Here is a 16,663-nt window from a genome sequence, read left to right as displayed (position 1 = left end):
CATGTGATTGAGACCCTCACCTGTATCATTAGACAACACCACTCCCAAAAAGGAATCCAGGTCTTTACACACCACTAATATTCTCTCTGTATGCTGACGACATCCTGCTGATAATTGAAGACCCTAACAACAACTTGACCCAGGTTTTTCTAGGGATCATAATAGTTCTGGCCTTGTCGGGACTACAAATTTCCGGGGACAAATCTCTCATTATGCCACTGACGGAGGCCATCACCTGCCCACGGCTAAAGATCTCTCTACAGTGGCAAAGGAAGCCTGTTCAATGCTAAATTTTTCAGTTCCATATGGACTGGGAGGTCCTGTACTGCAGAATCTATGGAAAATGCATGTCTAAACTAGAACAGCAAGACGTAGGGTTGGATCAAACTCTCCCTCACACTAACCAGCAGGGTAGCACTCATTAAGATGGTGGTTCTCTTCAAACTACTAAGCCTGTTTCAGAACCTCCCACCACCACTCTCCCTAGTTTTTTTCACACACCTTACAACTTTTATGATTAGGCCACCAGCCCAGGAAAGAGTGGGACATGCTGCTGGTCCCATACAAAAAAGGAGGGTTCGTAGGTTGTTGGGTTCATAAGGAATTGGAGTGGAAGTTCTTCTAAATATAAAAAAAAAATGTTAATGTCAATTAAACTCTTAATTTAAAATGTATTATATACATTATTTATATTGATTGATATTTTAATTATTTGCTGTTTTTTAATTAAATGTTAAAACTACTAATCCTTTTTTTATATACATTTTTAAACTGTCATATTTATTTTTATATTTAGCTTTATTTAATAGTTATTTCAATATTAACGATGTTTAATTTATAACAATGTTTTAATTAATTTCAATTATTTTTTTTTGCTGGGGTTTTGTACCTAGTTGGGAAGGAAGTGTATTCGTTTTAACTTATTTTCATTTTTGAATATTTTTAATTCATTTTGTAATATGCAGTTTTCTTATTTTAATGTAATTTTATTTTATTTATCGATATTGAATATATTTTTATCATAAATATGTTTAATTCTTTTTAAATTATTATATATAAAAATGCATTTCTTTTAAGTTTACGACTTGGAATAGTATATTTAACTCCTCCAAAGTCGAACATTTTACCCACAGTTTTTCAGATTAGAGTGAGAAAAGTGCATCAAACCCCCTCCACAGTCTAGTACGCCACCTACTGTTGCTCAAATCAGAGAGAATAGTAAACATAACCCCTCCAAACTCCACTGCCTTTGCTTATGTTGGTGTTGGAATAGAAAGTCACACTAAAGTGTACATAAAAGTGATGGATGGAATGCTTGAAGTGATCTCAGCCACTGGAATTACCCGAGTCACACCCCAGTCTGTTGTTATTTTGCACACAATTAAGTTTTGGACCAGCTGTATACATAAAAGTCTTGACCCTGCTCCAATGAGAACAGTCCAGCCCAAACCGCCATGCCAGGTCCTCCCTGTACTGCAATACAGGCACCCCAGGTCCAGTTTGACTCTAGTTAGGGTTCCTCCGCCAAGTATAGCTTGATTTCAGTGACACACTGTGCACAGGAAAACCCACGTCTGGGAATATCATCTCATTTAGGGACACACACCAAAGTATACAAAAAAGTGATGGATGTAACGCTGCAATTAATTTAAGCCACTGGTAATTTCTCGGGCTGCATCCCATTCCATTGTTAAGCCGTACACTATGCTACCACAGTTCTGAGCGGCCATATGCAAATCCGTTTTGTCCCTCCCTGCTCCAATGAGAACAGTCCATCAGTAAGTCTGACCTGTACAAAGTCTTCACTGTTGCTGAGATTAGAGTGGTATTAGAAAATCTAGCCATTGCAAACTCCAAAACTTTTCCTGTTTTGCCTACGTTGGTGTGAGAATACTAAATATAACACCTTCAAAGTCTGGCACTTTCCCTTTTTGAGTGGGAATAGTAAACGTGATGCCTCTAAAGTCTAATGCTAGTTCTACTGGTGGCTTACACTGGAGTTGGAATAGTAAATCAGACTGCTTCAAAGTCCAACACTTTCTTTATTACTTTGGATAGGTTTTGAAAAATGTATTTTTATTCACCAATTTCACTGTTACATACAGTTGTGAACCATAAGCAATAAATCAACATCAACAACATCTCTGCGTTCACTTGTCTGATAGTCCAATATTCTCTGTCAATTTAGAGTCATTTCCCTTCCCTCACCAAGTTTTACATATGTTACATTCATTTCCAGTGACTGTGCCAGTGACCCCTTGAACTTCCATGGTCCCCAATTATTCCCCCCTCTCTATCATGGCCGCCCTTTCGGGGGCGTTAATTCCAAACCACCCACCCCTCCGTCCTCATCCCTGTTTCAGTGTGTTGTATGCCACCTGGGGAGCCCTGTGTTTGTGACCTTGGTGCTGCATGTTCCTCTCAATTTCCTGAAATGTTGTCAGTAGTGACACCCAGGCCTCCAGATCCTCTAGCAGTTTTTCTTCCCACCTACCACCCTCAAATGTATCTTTTCTGTTAATGCCCATTCTACAGTGTCCCTGTATCATAATGCTAGTGAGGGAGTTCTATCACCCAACCATCCCATTGCTGTACATCATTTGGTAAGGACCAGTGTGAGTTGTAAAAATGTCCACTGCTTCTTGTCCCCCCTGGGTTGCTTTATTATACCCAGGAGGCACTGCGTTATGTTATGGTGTCTCCTAGGTAGTCCCTGTCAAGGTCCTCAGTGTTATCACTGTTGCCATTCAGAAAGCTCATACTCTTGGTCATAGTGAAGCCATAAGCAAGAAGGAGGCTCCATCCACCCCGCTCTTCAGGCAAGCTGCAGTCCTGCCGCTGTACATTTTACTTAGCTTAATGGGAGTCAGGCATGTTCAGTGAACATAATTCAAATGTGTCAACTTGAAACTGGCATTACACAAGGCCATTTTAATTAGCGCACATGTCGTCTGCCTTTCTTTGTCTGTCAAAGGGTCCACCAACTCACCCATCCAAACCTTTTGGGACTTGGGTCTAATGTTGACCATATCCTTTTTTAGTGCTTTGTGAAACATAGAGGCTAAGTGGCAGAGAGAGCCCACAGTCAGCACCATCTGCAATGTCTCCATCTGTCGGGACATCTCCTGGAACCCTGCCCAAATTTCCTGCACTGTTCTTGCAATTTTAGCAAAACTGACCACTCCCCACATAGAAAGCCTCACAGGCCTCTGCAAAAGTAAGGAATTGCTCCCAAGGATACAGGTTTCAAGTGTTGCACAGCCTCCCTTCCTCCACCATTCAATTGACATGACCCCACTAATACGTCAGAACTGAAGCACTGTCCGAATGTCCAAATCTTGTGCAAAGGGTGGTCTCTTCAACACTCCGCTAATCACCCTCTCCCAAATCTCAGCTGTTGGTCAGACTATATATGGAATGCTTCCATCTACTCTGGAGATGCTCATAAGCAGCTCCATTAGGGAAGTGTCTCCACATGTACCCCTCAACAGTCACATCTCCCAGTTACCCCCTTCCACTGCTCATTGCACAGCAATTTACAGCTTAGCTGTATACTGACGCATGTTGTCAGGCAGTCCCATGGCACCCTCCACTAAGTCCAGTTTGAGCACCAGTAGTGCAACTGTGCTTCTTTTTCCTGCCCATACTAAATATATCAATGGGCTATCCAATGCTTTGAAGATGTCCCATGTAAGCGTATGCAGTGGGTTTAGGATCTTATAGAGGCATCTGGGTAGGGAGACCATTTTCGCCACCGCAGTCCACCCTGCTACTGTAAGCAGAAGCGTGTTCCAAAACCAGGTGTACCGCATTCAGGCCCCCTCAGCATCTTCTCAATGTTATAGTGGCACTGCCCCTCCAAGGTGTGTGCCACCATGATTCCAAGGTATCTAAAAATATCTGACCACCTCAATCCCTGCCTGGGCATGTCATTCTCATGTGCCATAGCCCTCCCAGAGGGAATAACAGCATCTTACACCTATTGATCCAGAGACCAGCAATGGCACCGAAATCATCCAGTTGAGTTAACAAGTGCAGGACAGCATCCCGAGGACTCATGAGACAGAAAAGGACATCGTCCGCATATAGGGATATCAGGTGCACAGAATCACCGATTGTGATGAAAAATTCCCTCGCATTCTTCCTAAGTTCTACAGCCAACGACTCAAATGCCAGGGCAAATAATGACAGTGACAGGGGGCATTCCTGCCAAGTGTCTGTCATGTTCCACCACTGAATCTCTGGAGACCGTCAATATCTCTGCTTCCACTTATAGGATTTTTGTCCTTTTGGTCTCTTGTTTTATTTATTAAATTAAGTTCTATTATTCGAACCTGATGTGGAATCTTTTTGTGGGTTGTTTCCACTTTTTTTACTGCTTGAAGTGTTGAACGAGTACTTTACACACTGCCTTCAGGTTCAAGCCTGTCTGCTCTGTGCAAAGCTACCAGGGAGTTAGCATAGCTTAATTTGTTGATTAGTGGTGTCTTACACTGACTAGGATTGTGGTTACTGCTTGACCAGGGTTCACACCCCAGTCTAGCAGGAACCCAATTTCTAACATTGACATGTTTAGGGGACGTTGCACGTCCCTCAGGCAGCATGCTCCCTTCCTGGGCTAACCATCACAGGGCTGCACCCTGTCTGTCCACCGAGGGGAAGGGTCCACCTGCTGGGCTACTGCCCCAGCAGATCTCACTCTATTGCGGGCCAGGACAGCCCCAACCAAAAGCCAATACTCCAGGCCACTGCTCCAGAAGGCGAACCAGCTCCCCCACACCTTAATGACTGCTGCCTACATACGGTCACAGCATGCAGTAGGGCTCAGCTACAGTAATAGCATAGCTCTCAGAGGCCTCAGCATGAACTCTAGGCTTGGCCACACCTCCCGATAGGCCTCATCACTGACAGCACTGGACGCAGCTGTCACTAATCCCTGACACTGCAGCTGCGTGGCGCGATACTTGCACAGAACACCAGGTTTTTTAAAACTGCTCTCTTTGTGGCTGCTAAAACTGGTATTTTAAGTCATTGTGTGCCTAAAATGCTTTTATTGTTCTTGTCATTTTAAAACACTCACCTTCTCTCCCTGGCCCCGGGCCCCGGTCTGACGCGGCAAGTGCCGTTGCGCGGGGGGCCACCGGGAGCAGATCATCGTTGTACTTCCGCCCTGCCTATCATAAAGGTAGCTCTCATGCGCATGCGCAGCGGACGCAGCTGTCACTAATCCCTGACACTGCAGCTGCGTGGCGCGATACTTGCACAGAACACCAGGTTTTTTTAAAACTGCTCTCCTTGTGGCTGCTAAAACTGGTATTTTAATTCATTGTGTGCCTAAAATGCTTTTATTGTTCTTGTCATTTTAAAACACTCACCATCTCTCCCTGGCCCCGGTCCGACGCGGCAAGTGCCGTTGCGCGGAGGGCCACCGGGAGCAGATCATCGTTGTACTTCCGCCCAGCCTAGCATAAAGGTCGCTCTCATGCACTCGCGCAGCGGACGCAGCTGTCACTAATCCCTGACACTGCAGCTGCGTGGCGCGATACTTGCACAGAACACAAGGTTCTTTTAACACTGCTCGCTTTGTGGCTGCTAAAACTGGTATTTTAATTCATTGTGTGCCTAAAATGCTTTTATTGTTCTTGTCATTTTAAAACACTCACCTTCTCTCCCTGGCCCCGGTCCGACGCGGCAAGTGCCGTTGCGCGGAGGGCCACTGGGAGCAGATCATCGTTGTACTTCCGCCCTGCCTAGCATAAAGGTCGCTCTCATGCGCACGCGCAGCGGACGCGTGCAGCGGGCGCGCCGGCGGCACGCCAAAGGCAAGCCCGTCTGCTCCCGTCCGCGCCTGGACCGGGCCGAGGGCCACCCCCCCTGGTCCTGAGTGTGACATACGTACTATGCACAGGTATACTGCCTTAGATCTTTATAAATTATGCCTGCCCCCCGCATAATAAAGGCTGCACTCGCATGTGCCTAGAGAGCATGACCAGGCCTATGTAAACCTGCCCACTCTGCAAAGACTCCCCCCACACCTCAATTAAGCAACTTAAGTAGTGCACCTTCTCGCACTACTCCACCCAACAGGAATCTTAATGCCACCCTCATTAATGCGCATTCCCTTGTTAAACACAAATATGAGATAGAACGACTTATCACTAATCATAAACTTGACATCAAACCTGGACAGACCCCACCTCAGGACCGGATCTTGCAGAGGCTACCCCAGAAGGCTATACCGCTTTAAGGCAGGATAGAGCAAATAAAAAAGGTGGTGGATTAGCTTTAATTTTTAACAACAAACTCTCAACTAAAGTTTCACCCATCCCTTTACTCACCTGTGAGGCCTTACATTTTTCCATTCAGTTAACGGCGTCACAAACCTTTAAGGGTATCCTTCTATATCGTCCACCGGGACCTAGGACAGACTTCCTCGGTAGAACCAGCAGCAATTGAATCCTCCTTTACAGTCCTAGGTGACTTCAATTTTCATTTGGAGAACCTTTTAGACAGTCAGACAAAAATCCTACGTAATGACATGGAAGCCGTAGGCTTATTAGAGCAAGTCCAAACTGCCACTCATCAAGCTGGCCATATTCTAGACGGCCTTTTCTCTAACTCTCAAACCATCCAGGATAAAAACATCCTCCCTTTAGTGTGGTCCGATCATCATGCCATCTTTTTTTAAATTTCAGTTTGTGCCAAGCACCCTCTCAGAACTTCCGTCTTGATACAGGGTCCTCGGAGAGCCTGGAGGGATACTGACCCACAGCTCCTAAAAAACTGCCTTTCCCATACCCAACCTCCAGTCTCCTCTGATCCCAATATAGCATCAGTAAGATATATCAACTGGCTCAGCGATGCGTTCAATCGGCTGGTGCCACTTAAAAATATCTCAAGGAATCGAAATGCTCCTTCAGCCCCTTGGTTCTCGGAAACTCTCAGAGAAAAGAAAAAACTATGCAGGAACTATGAAAGAAAATGGCGTGGATCCTATAACCTGCAGGACAAATTAGTTTATAAAAATGAGCTCACTAAATACAAATTACTCATCATCCAGGAAAAAGGCAGATACTACACCTCGCAAATTGAAGGTGCTCAAGACTCGAATAAACGCTTATTCCAAGTAGTGGCAAAACTCTCTGGACAAACTACTACCAATAGTATCTCCCCCACTCAGCCAGTCTGTGACTCTTTAGCACACTTCTTTGTCGACAAAGTGAATGACATCTACACCAAGTTCGCACCAATCTCTAACGCTACGGTACAACTGGCAAAAAAAGACCCCCCGGGCAGTCTCTTATGCTCTTTGAGAATACCACCGCTGAACAGATTGCAAATATCATGATAACTATCAAATCAGGCTCTGCCACTGATCCCTGTCCGCCAGCCGCACTCATTCCTGTACTGGAACAAGTGGCTCCTGTCCTATCCACCATTTACAATACTATATTCAAGTCTGGCACATACCCCACCATATGGAAAAAACAATAATAAAACCTTTATTAAAAAAAGCCAATCTTGACGCCAGTGACACCAAAAATTATAGACCCATAGCCAGCCTGCCATTTCTGGCAAAAATTGTTGAAAAAATTATCAATGTTCAAATCTCTAAGTACATTGAACTTCATCAACTCTTAGACACCACTCAGTTTGGATTTCGGAAGTGTCACGGGACTGAAACTGCACTTATAAAGGCGACCGAGGATATCAGAGTTCTTTTGGACCAGGGGGGGAAAAGCGGTCCTTGTGCTGCTCGATCTTTCTGCAGCCTTCGACACAGTCAATCATACCATACTCATTGACCGTGTCGCAGAGCTAGGCATTGGGGGCAAAGCCTGCGCTCTTCTGGCCTCCTTCCTGGCCAACCGTACTCAGACGGTTAACCTTGGCACCTTTCAGTCCTCCCAACTGAGTCTTCCCTGTGGAGTTCCGCAGGGCTCGTCTCTGAGCCCGACCCTCTTTAATATTTACGTTGCTGACTTAGCCAGAATCATCAAGAGCCATGGGTTGAATCTCACATCATATGCCGATGTTACGCAGCTGGTGCTGGCTATACATAATGATGGCAATAAAGCAGCCTAAAAATTTCAATGTGGCCTATTGGCCATTAGTAACTGGATGACCAATAATTGCCTCAAACTAAATTCTGATAAGACAGAAATCATGATTTTTCGTAAACTAGCCCCAGCATGATCTTCTACCTGGTGGCCTTTGTCTCTAGGCCCCCCGCCCCCCCCAGTCACCAAGGTCAGAAACCTAGGAGTCATATTTGATGACAGACTCACTTTTCTTTCTCATGCCAACTCAGTAGTCTCAGCCGCCTTCTACAAGTTACGGATGATAAAGAAAATTCTTCCTTTCCTCCCCCTAACGTCAGGCAAAACTCTCATTAGCACCTTAATCATGTCAACTATTGACTATTGTAACGGGCTTCTTTTAAATGCCCAAACTAAGGTCATTCACAAATTGCAAACTATCCAGAACGCAGCCGCAAGGCTGCTCTCAGGAACCCCAAAATATGAGTCAATTTCACAGGTAATCCGAAAATACCACTGGCTTCCAGTGAGGAATCGGATCAAATTTAAGGCCTTGTGTATTGCGTATAAAACTTCACGCAACATTGGACCTCATTTCCTGATCAAAGACCTGGCAGCCTATACTCCGACCCGGGCGCTTCGCTCCTCTACGTCATCTTTGTTCACTGTACCTCGGACCAAAACGGCCGCCTGGGGCGACAAACGTTTCATTGTCGCAGCTGCCAGACTCTGGAACTCGCTCCCCCTTAATATCAGAACCTGTCAATCCTTACTCTCATTCAGAAAAATGACCAAAACGTGGCTATTTGCACAGTAGTCCTTGGAATAGGTTTCATGCTGTTGTCCTCAGCGCCGAGACACCCATGGGTATTTGTGCGCTTTATAAATTTTATAAGCATAAACATAAACATAAACAATGTCTGTGTTGCAGCTGTTAGGATTTCATGGGTCTCAGCCGAATAATAGTCAGCTGCACATCAGCCAAATATTATTCCAGGGCTCAAACGGGAAGAATTAGGACTGATATTTTCTTGGGCCAACAGAGCACAGTTTCAACTCGTCCTATCGCATATCTTGTCAGGCCACGCTCTTCTTTAATTTGGATAGTTAATATTTTTTTATTTTATATTTTTATTCTTTTGTTTCTAAAAGATTTATGATCTATACAAATAAATAATTTGTGAATTTTTCATTTATATTTTATTCCTATTGGTTTTGTATTCATTTTCTTTTTAATTAAATTTGATGTGTTTCTGTCATATATGTTAATTATAATATTATAATATTAATAATTTTAAAGTAGTGCGTTAATTGTTTATGTATTGTTGTTCTTTCTACATGGTGTTATATTTTTTACATTAATATTTACAATATTTATTCTTAATTACACTACTATTTGTAACTATCATATTTCTATGTTTCATAGATATGCACTTATTGGGAGGCTATTGACGTGTTTCCTGAGCAGAAAATGTATTAAGTTGGTTAGACCTGATGAAAATAGGATCAGTGGTAAAAAAGAACTGCCCCAGTTTTCATTCAACCTTACGCATCTTGAGAGAGGTTTGTGGGTGAATGAGTACTTCTCAGTTTAGAAAACATAATTAGTCTTAGATTGAAAATTTGGGTAAAGTAAACTAATCTGGTTATATCAATGCTCGGATATGAATTTACCTTGAACAAATGAAAAGACAAGAGGCATTTTTCTAAACAGGAAGAAATTGGTTTAATTCAATGCAGAAGTCGGGAGAGCATCAACAGAGTTGTGTCTGAAGACAGTCTCCATGTACAGAAATGTTGCCGAGTAATATATACAGTTCTTGAGCTACAATAAAATTATTATACATTCTTGTAAAACATGTAGATCTGGGCCTAGTCATGAACAATAAATACAACCATCTGATAAGGGGGACGCAGGTGGCTCTTGACCTCATGGAGAGCTAGTATGAGCTAGTGTGTATGTGTCCATATCTCCTGCATGAGGAGCGTGTGATCACTGCGTGTGGTGTGCATGCTGTGTTCTGATTGGCTGAGTTCCTAACTCCATGAGGCACCTGACGTTGTAGTATTTTTAAAATGCATGCCTTTGACCAATATATTTTTTTTAGTCCAATCTCCTCGGACCGGTTCGCTTTGTAACTGGCTATCTGTAGAACGATCGGGGTTTTCCCTGTTTGCTCGTTTGTCTTTGGGCTAAGTGTAACCCCACTTGTGAGCTACCAATTGGTAGGCCTGGGTTTGTGTCACAGGGCCTGTCGACCACGTATCTCTGATTCGGGGTTGATTGGGAGGTCTTCTTGGCTGAATTTGACAGCAATGATACAAGATCTTTATTACATATACATATAACATGATGGTCATTGATATCATATTTACCTACATTCTCGTTATTATTCGTACATTTGTCATAGTGTACATCAACATTGTTTCTACTGGTATTGACATTGATATGCATGCATTAATTATGGCCTACCTTGACATTGCATTCCCTGGTATTGTCGTTGATATGCATTCATATATCATGGCATACATTGACATCACATTCACCGATATTAACATTATCCTTGATCTTGACTTTGGCCATAATCTACTCTGTATACCTCTTTGGTCTCCTATCTCCTTTGTAAATTTGTTGTATACGCTCTTACTAAACACTAAAAACATACAGGAGCCAACATTGTTGCTTTTGGGGCTTTGAAATATTGGAAAATGAAGCCCTTATTCTGGAAAACCCTTTTCCAAATACAGAAAGTCGAATGTCTGGATCATGAAACCTTTCCTCTGAGAAGGGAAGAACCAGTTTGCACACAACCTTGATGATGTTCCGTCACTGAGTGACTTTTGTTTTTTCTTACAGAGAAACGTATTGGAAAACTATTGCCGAAGACCATGAACACAATCACTGTCTATGAACACCCCGACTTCAAGGGACTCCATAAGACCTTTACTAATGATGTTCCACGTCTGGCAGAGCACAGCTTTGAAGACTGCATCACATCTGTGAAAGTGGTGGGGAATCCATGGATAATGTACGATCATCCAAACTATCAAGGATGGTGCATTGCCCTAGAGGAGGGAGAATATTCATGGGCTGAAATGAATGACAGGGCATCTTCTCTTAGGCTGATCACTGATGAACTGAACGATCCCCAGATCACAGTCTATGAGCATCCCAATTTCTTGGGTTCAGTGATGGTTCTGAAGGAAGAGGCCAATTTATATAATGGAAGCATGAATGATAAGATTTCTTCCCACAGAGTCCAGAGAGGAGCGTGGCTTCTGTATGCACATCCAAATAGATCTGGATGGTCGATTGTAGCTAGGGCTGGTGAGGCTCTGGCGAGTTACTATGATGTTGGTTTGAATGACCAAGTCTCCCACGTGCGTCCTCTGTGCCCTGGAAAGTCCTCAGTGACAGCCACAATTTTGTGGGACAAGCAGAAGACAGAAAATGAAACAAACATCCAGATTAATAACTGGGAATACTCAAACAATTCAGAGAGTGAGCAGCAGTTCACTGTCACTTCTAGCAAACAGTTGGATAAATATGTCTCCCATAGTTTCGAATTCAGTAATGCAACATCAATTAAGGTTGGTGCCTCATTTACCTTGAAGGGGCTGGCCTCTATTGAGACAGAGGTGTCTAACACCTTTACAGTGAAGAAAGGTGAAACTGAGTCAGTTACCCTGAGGGAAATAGCAGATTTGAGCATGCCAGTGAGGATCAAGCCATTCACAAAAGCAACCGTGAACTTCATGCGCAAGGAGGTCACAATCTCAGTACCAGTGGAGTTGAAAACTGTCCAGGGCACTAAGACTGTGACCGAAACTGGAACATACCGATGCAAGAATGGGGCAAATATCTACATGGATGCACGCTCTCAACCAATCAGTAAATCTTAATGGGAGCCACATGGCCTTCTCACTAGTGCCCACTTTTTAATATTAATTCACTGCTCTTTGGGTGAGGCCTGTGAAGGATCCTTTTGTAGCTGCCATTTTCCTGAACCCTTTTTTTTAAAAATTAGCATCAGCGCATCAGGCCTGATGAAATCACAAACAAAAGAGGGCCAGCGTTAAACTGAGTCTAGAGCAAAGTTTACTGTTTGGATCACAGAACAATAAATTGTTTTACACATCCCTATTTCTAGGATCCCTTCTTTAAAGTGTATGTATCGACTACCAGTGGAATGCCTTAATAGGCAATATTATCTTGTGAGTGGGTGTTAAATTATATTAGAACATTGGAATGTTGGGAGCTCCCTTGAAGACAAAGGAGTGCTCTAGGCTTCTATGGACCGGTAAAGGTCTGCAGAGCAACATTCCATAGTTTGACAAAGGCCTCTGTAGCTCGAGGGGATTTAAATCCCCTCGAGCTTCTGGAAGCCTTTATTTTATTTGTTAGAACAGTCTGCCTTCTAGTGGCAGAATGTTCTAATAGCCTTATAACCGTTCGTAGCAGGGCTATACCGGTTATTAAAGTCCCGTCCCTTGTTAAAGTCCCTCGCCTTCGGCTTGAGCCTTTAACATGGGAGTGGGCCTTTAATAGCCGGTATAGCTTGCTACGGCGGGCTATAAGGCTATATTAATTCAGTTTTACAATTGGTTTCTTAATTGAGAGCTATGTAATGTTATCCTTACATTCTGAAGAAAGCCATTGACCCTGAATGGACAGTATAAATGGCTGCAATATGTAACGATTTAGGGACTGATTTAGATCTCGGAGGACGGGGGACTCTGTTACAACAGTGACAGATATCCCGTCTGCAGAAATAGAAATCCTATAGGAGATAATGTGATTTGTATTTCGGCAGGCGGGATATCCGTCACCATTGTAACAGAGTAAAATGTCTAGTGAGATCTAAATCAGGCCCTTAGTTTTCTGAATGTACAGAAAAATTATTTATCTCAAAGCTTTTGACTTTTAAATCTTTCCTAAGTCACCCATTCCTTATGGGATGGACTGAAGACAATTTTAAGTCTTAAGTATAAGAATCCGATTCCACCTTATTATATCTAGTGCTTCCGCTCCAGAAGCACTTGCCCTGGAGTATCATAAAAATTCTTATGATAAAAAATTCCACAAAATTTGGTATAGAATAGTTTTTATCTGAAAAGAAGGGGTGTTCACACAAAACCAAGTAGTAAACTCGCCACTCCTGGCACTTTACCTCTGGGCCTCTTTTGCTTGTGATTTAGTGTTTAGTCGGGAGGATGGACCAGCTTAAGACCTTTCTATCCCCCTCTTTGAATAAAGTCATCCTGTGGTGCCACTGCTACTCCAACCCATAAAAGAGATTCCACTTGTAGTGTAGTGAGAAATTCTAACCCCCGCCATAATGTCAACCAATGTCATACTTGGATGTGGCCCCAGGCACTGACTGCTGCATAGTGAAAATACTATCTCCTTATGGTTGAGAGCCAATGCCATACTCAGACTGGCCACTAGTTGTTTCTCAGGCACCAATGGATGGATGTGCTTTTCTTAATCTCAGCCAAAGCATAACACAATAAACATAACATGTGTATTTGTAAAGCGCACGTTCACCCAGAGGTCTCTTGGTGCTGAATAACAGATGTTCATTGTTACCCAACTCAATTGCACTCATTTTATCGACCTCAGATGGATGAAAGGCTGAGTGGATCCACCGGGATTTGAACCTGTGACCATGAGGTCAAACACAGACCCCTGCAATGGACGCATTAGTCCACTGAGCCACCAGGCCCGGCTGGGTGCCATGAGATGCCATGCTGATGCATATATCTGTTGGGTGCTTCAGATGTTTAGTATAGGCCACATTGAGAAAGGTCACTGAGTGACAATACTTCAATGGAATATGATGCTTTAGCTTCTCCTGCACTCTACCTGGTCATGAATGTTTACTACTGCATCAGGCTCTGTCTGCTTCTTGCAGAATCCCTGCCAAAGTCAGGCTCTGTTGGCCACTGAGTGTCCCTACATTATTGACATGTTTTTACTCCATAAGGCTGAATGACACCATATCACTCATGGTACAGATAGATCACTATCCGAGGGCTATCCAAGATTACGCTTCTAGAATAGAAATGACGTAGAGGCCCAACTGTGATAACTTCCCGCCCTATATTGGACAAAGCAAGTTAGTGTCGTGAGTGAATCTCACCTCTTTACGATTTTAATTGCAGAAACTGTAGTCCAACTGAAGACAGATTGTCAGAGGCCAAAAGGTAGTGATTAACCAATGAGATGTTTGCAGGGACAATTCACTTTTATAGCAAAGTTCAAACCAGTGCACTGAACCAGTCCCTGATAATCCAAGTATAGAGCGCAAATGTAGTGAAAGTCATTTACAGTTTGAAGAAAGGCCTGGGGAAGGCACCTGAGTTGTCAATACTTTCTTCTGTAGGAGAGGTGAACATATTAAAAGACACAGATCCACTGGCTTCAAATGTTTGGTTGTGAGGGGTAAAAAGATTAACTAAATGAAGCGTATTGAAGTACCCCGCTATACCCATTGATGCCCAAGGTCCCAATTAGTGACTGAAGGTGCAAACTTCATTTACATCAGTAATGTGCTGCAGCATCGATTACTTCAGATGCATTTATGTGGAACTCTAATACCACATACATTTGAGACTCTTTCTTCAATATGGCCTCTAATAATATTGCTTCTTAAGCTGGTACATGGAGAATGTTCACCATCTTCAAATGTGATCAAACAATAGAAATCACTGATTTGTAATTAATCTGCCAATATTAAAATCATTAATGTTGTAATTAGCAGTACTTTACGGCTGTATGCTTGGCTCTAGCTTGCAAAACAAGGAAATGACCAGTGTTTGCTTGGATTCTTTTTCCTTGCTTTATTACAAATAAATCTCAATTATAAGCAGTTCCAGGATGCATGTGTCTTTTTTGAACTGGAAACCTTCATTGTCAACATAACAGCACTGATCCGTGTTAGCAAGGGTGGTTCAAGGAGCACAGGGCCAGATGTACGACCCTTACATTTTGCGACTCACAAATTGCGTTGCTTTGTTACTTCCAAAATGCAATTTACAACAGTGTTTCAGACACTGTAAGTGATTCCAAAAGCGGTCGCAAAACAATCGTACATTGAAGTGTGAGTCACTATTAGAAAGGGACGCCCTTGGTACGCCCCTTCCTAATAGCGAGTAGCAAACCCTATTTTGCAAGTCAGTAATAGCTTACCAACTCTCAACATAGGGTTTGTACATGGGGCAGACCAATTTTGAGGTTGCAAACGGGCCGATTTCCGGTTTGCAACCGCAATAAACGGTCGCACATCTGGCCCACGGTCTCTTGTACACTCTCATTGCGTGAAGCTTCCAAGTCTTTACATTACCCTGACCCTACTATCACAAGGTACCACAGCAGGCCCGGTTCTAGTGGGTGGGCCGGGTGGGCCAGGCCCACCCACACATGAGCTTGGCCCACCAAACAAATGAGCCTTGGCCCTCGCAGTGAATCTGCCACCGATGTACAACAACAATAAAAACTGTTCAGATAACTGGTGATTTACGATCCTGCTGCAGGGCAACCATATGTCTGTTGGTAGTTTTTAAATGCAGATAAACTGAATTTTATGGGAATAGCTCAGTGGGTTACTACCTCTGTCACAGATATCCTTGTGTTACTTGCAGTTCAGAAGTTACTATCCTAACATAGGACAGTGACTTATGAAATGTTATCGAAGAACTGCATACAAACTTCTCTTTTTTGTGTTGTGATATTCTAATGTTACTAAAAAGAGTTTGGGCAGTTATACATTTCTATCAGTAAAGCTAACACCCAACCACTGGAGTACTCTTTAAATCCTGAGTTTGTGCTTCTCCAGACCAAACCCCCGTTAAATATATTGCCCACCAGTATGGATGACGTGATTTCTACACCTTGTAATCGTCATTGGTATATGTGACTTTCCCCATAGACTGATTTGTTGTCTCTGTATAATGTGTGCTGTTATGTAAAGTACTGTGACACCCTACACTCATATGAGTAGCACTGTACAACTAATGGAATGGATGCGAGAGGGGCAACAGAGAGATGAGGGGCACTAGTGGAGGGTGGCAGTGAGGGAATCTGAGGAAGAGATCATGGGGTGGAGGGGAGCTACGGAGAGATGAGGGGCACTGGTGGAGGGTGGCAGTGAAGGAATCTGAGGAGGAGGTCATGGGGTGGGGGGAAACTACAGAGAGATGAGGGTCGCTAGTGGAGGGTAGCAGTGAGGGAAGCCGAGGAGGAGGTCATGGGGTGGGGGGAACTACAGAGAGATGAGGGGCGCTGGTGGAGGGTGGCAGTGAGGGAATCTGAGGAGGAGGTCATGGAGTGGGGGGGCTGTGGAGAGATGAGGGGCACTGGTGGAGGGTGGCAGTGAGGGAAGCCGAGGAGGTGGTCACGGGGTGGGGGGGAAACTTAAGAGAGATGAGGGGCACTAGTGGAGGGTGGCAATGAGGGAATCTGATGAGGGGGTCATGGGGTGGGGGAGCTACGGAGCGATGAGGGGTGCTGGTGGAGGGTGGCAGTGAGGGAATCTGAGGAGGAGGTCATGGGGTGTGGAGGAGCTACGGAGAGATGAGGGGCACTGGTGGAGGGTGGTAGTTAAGGAGTCTAAGAAGGAGGC

General features: G+C 43.8%; 1 pseudogene across 5 annotated transcripts in view; it reads left to right on the top strand.

The window, feature by feature from the left end:
- Positions 1-14,911, top strand: part of LOC146812837 (epidermal differentiation-specific protein pseudogene) — a 49,032-nt pseudogene extending 34,121 nt beyond the window's left edge. For all 5 annotated transcript variants that reach the window (XR_014966919.1, XR_014966921.1, XR_014966920.1 and 2 more), the window contains one exon: positions 10,897-14,911. The product of XR_014966919.1 is annotated as an epidermal differentiation-specific protein pseudogene, transcript variant X1 (transcript). The remainder of the gene's footprint in view (positions 1-10,896) is intronic.
- The last annotated feature ends 1,752 nt before the right edge of the window (positions 14,912-16,663 follow it).

This window comes from Triturus cristatus, chromosome 7 (assembly GCF_964204655.1).
Source record: "Triturus cristatus chromosome 7, aTriCri1.1, whole genome shotgun sequence".
NCBI classification, from domain to species: Eukaryota; Metazoa; Chordata; class Amphibia; order Caudata; family Salamandridae; genus Triturus; species Triturus cristatus.
The sequence above is the reverse complement of the archived record's forward strand: the minus strand, read 5'-3'. Positions and strand labels throughout refer to the sequence as shown.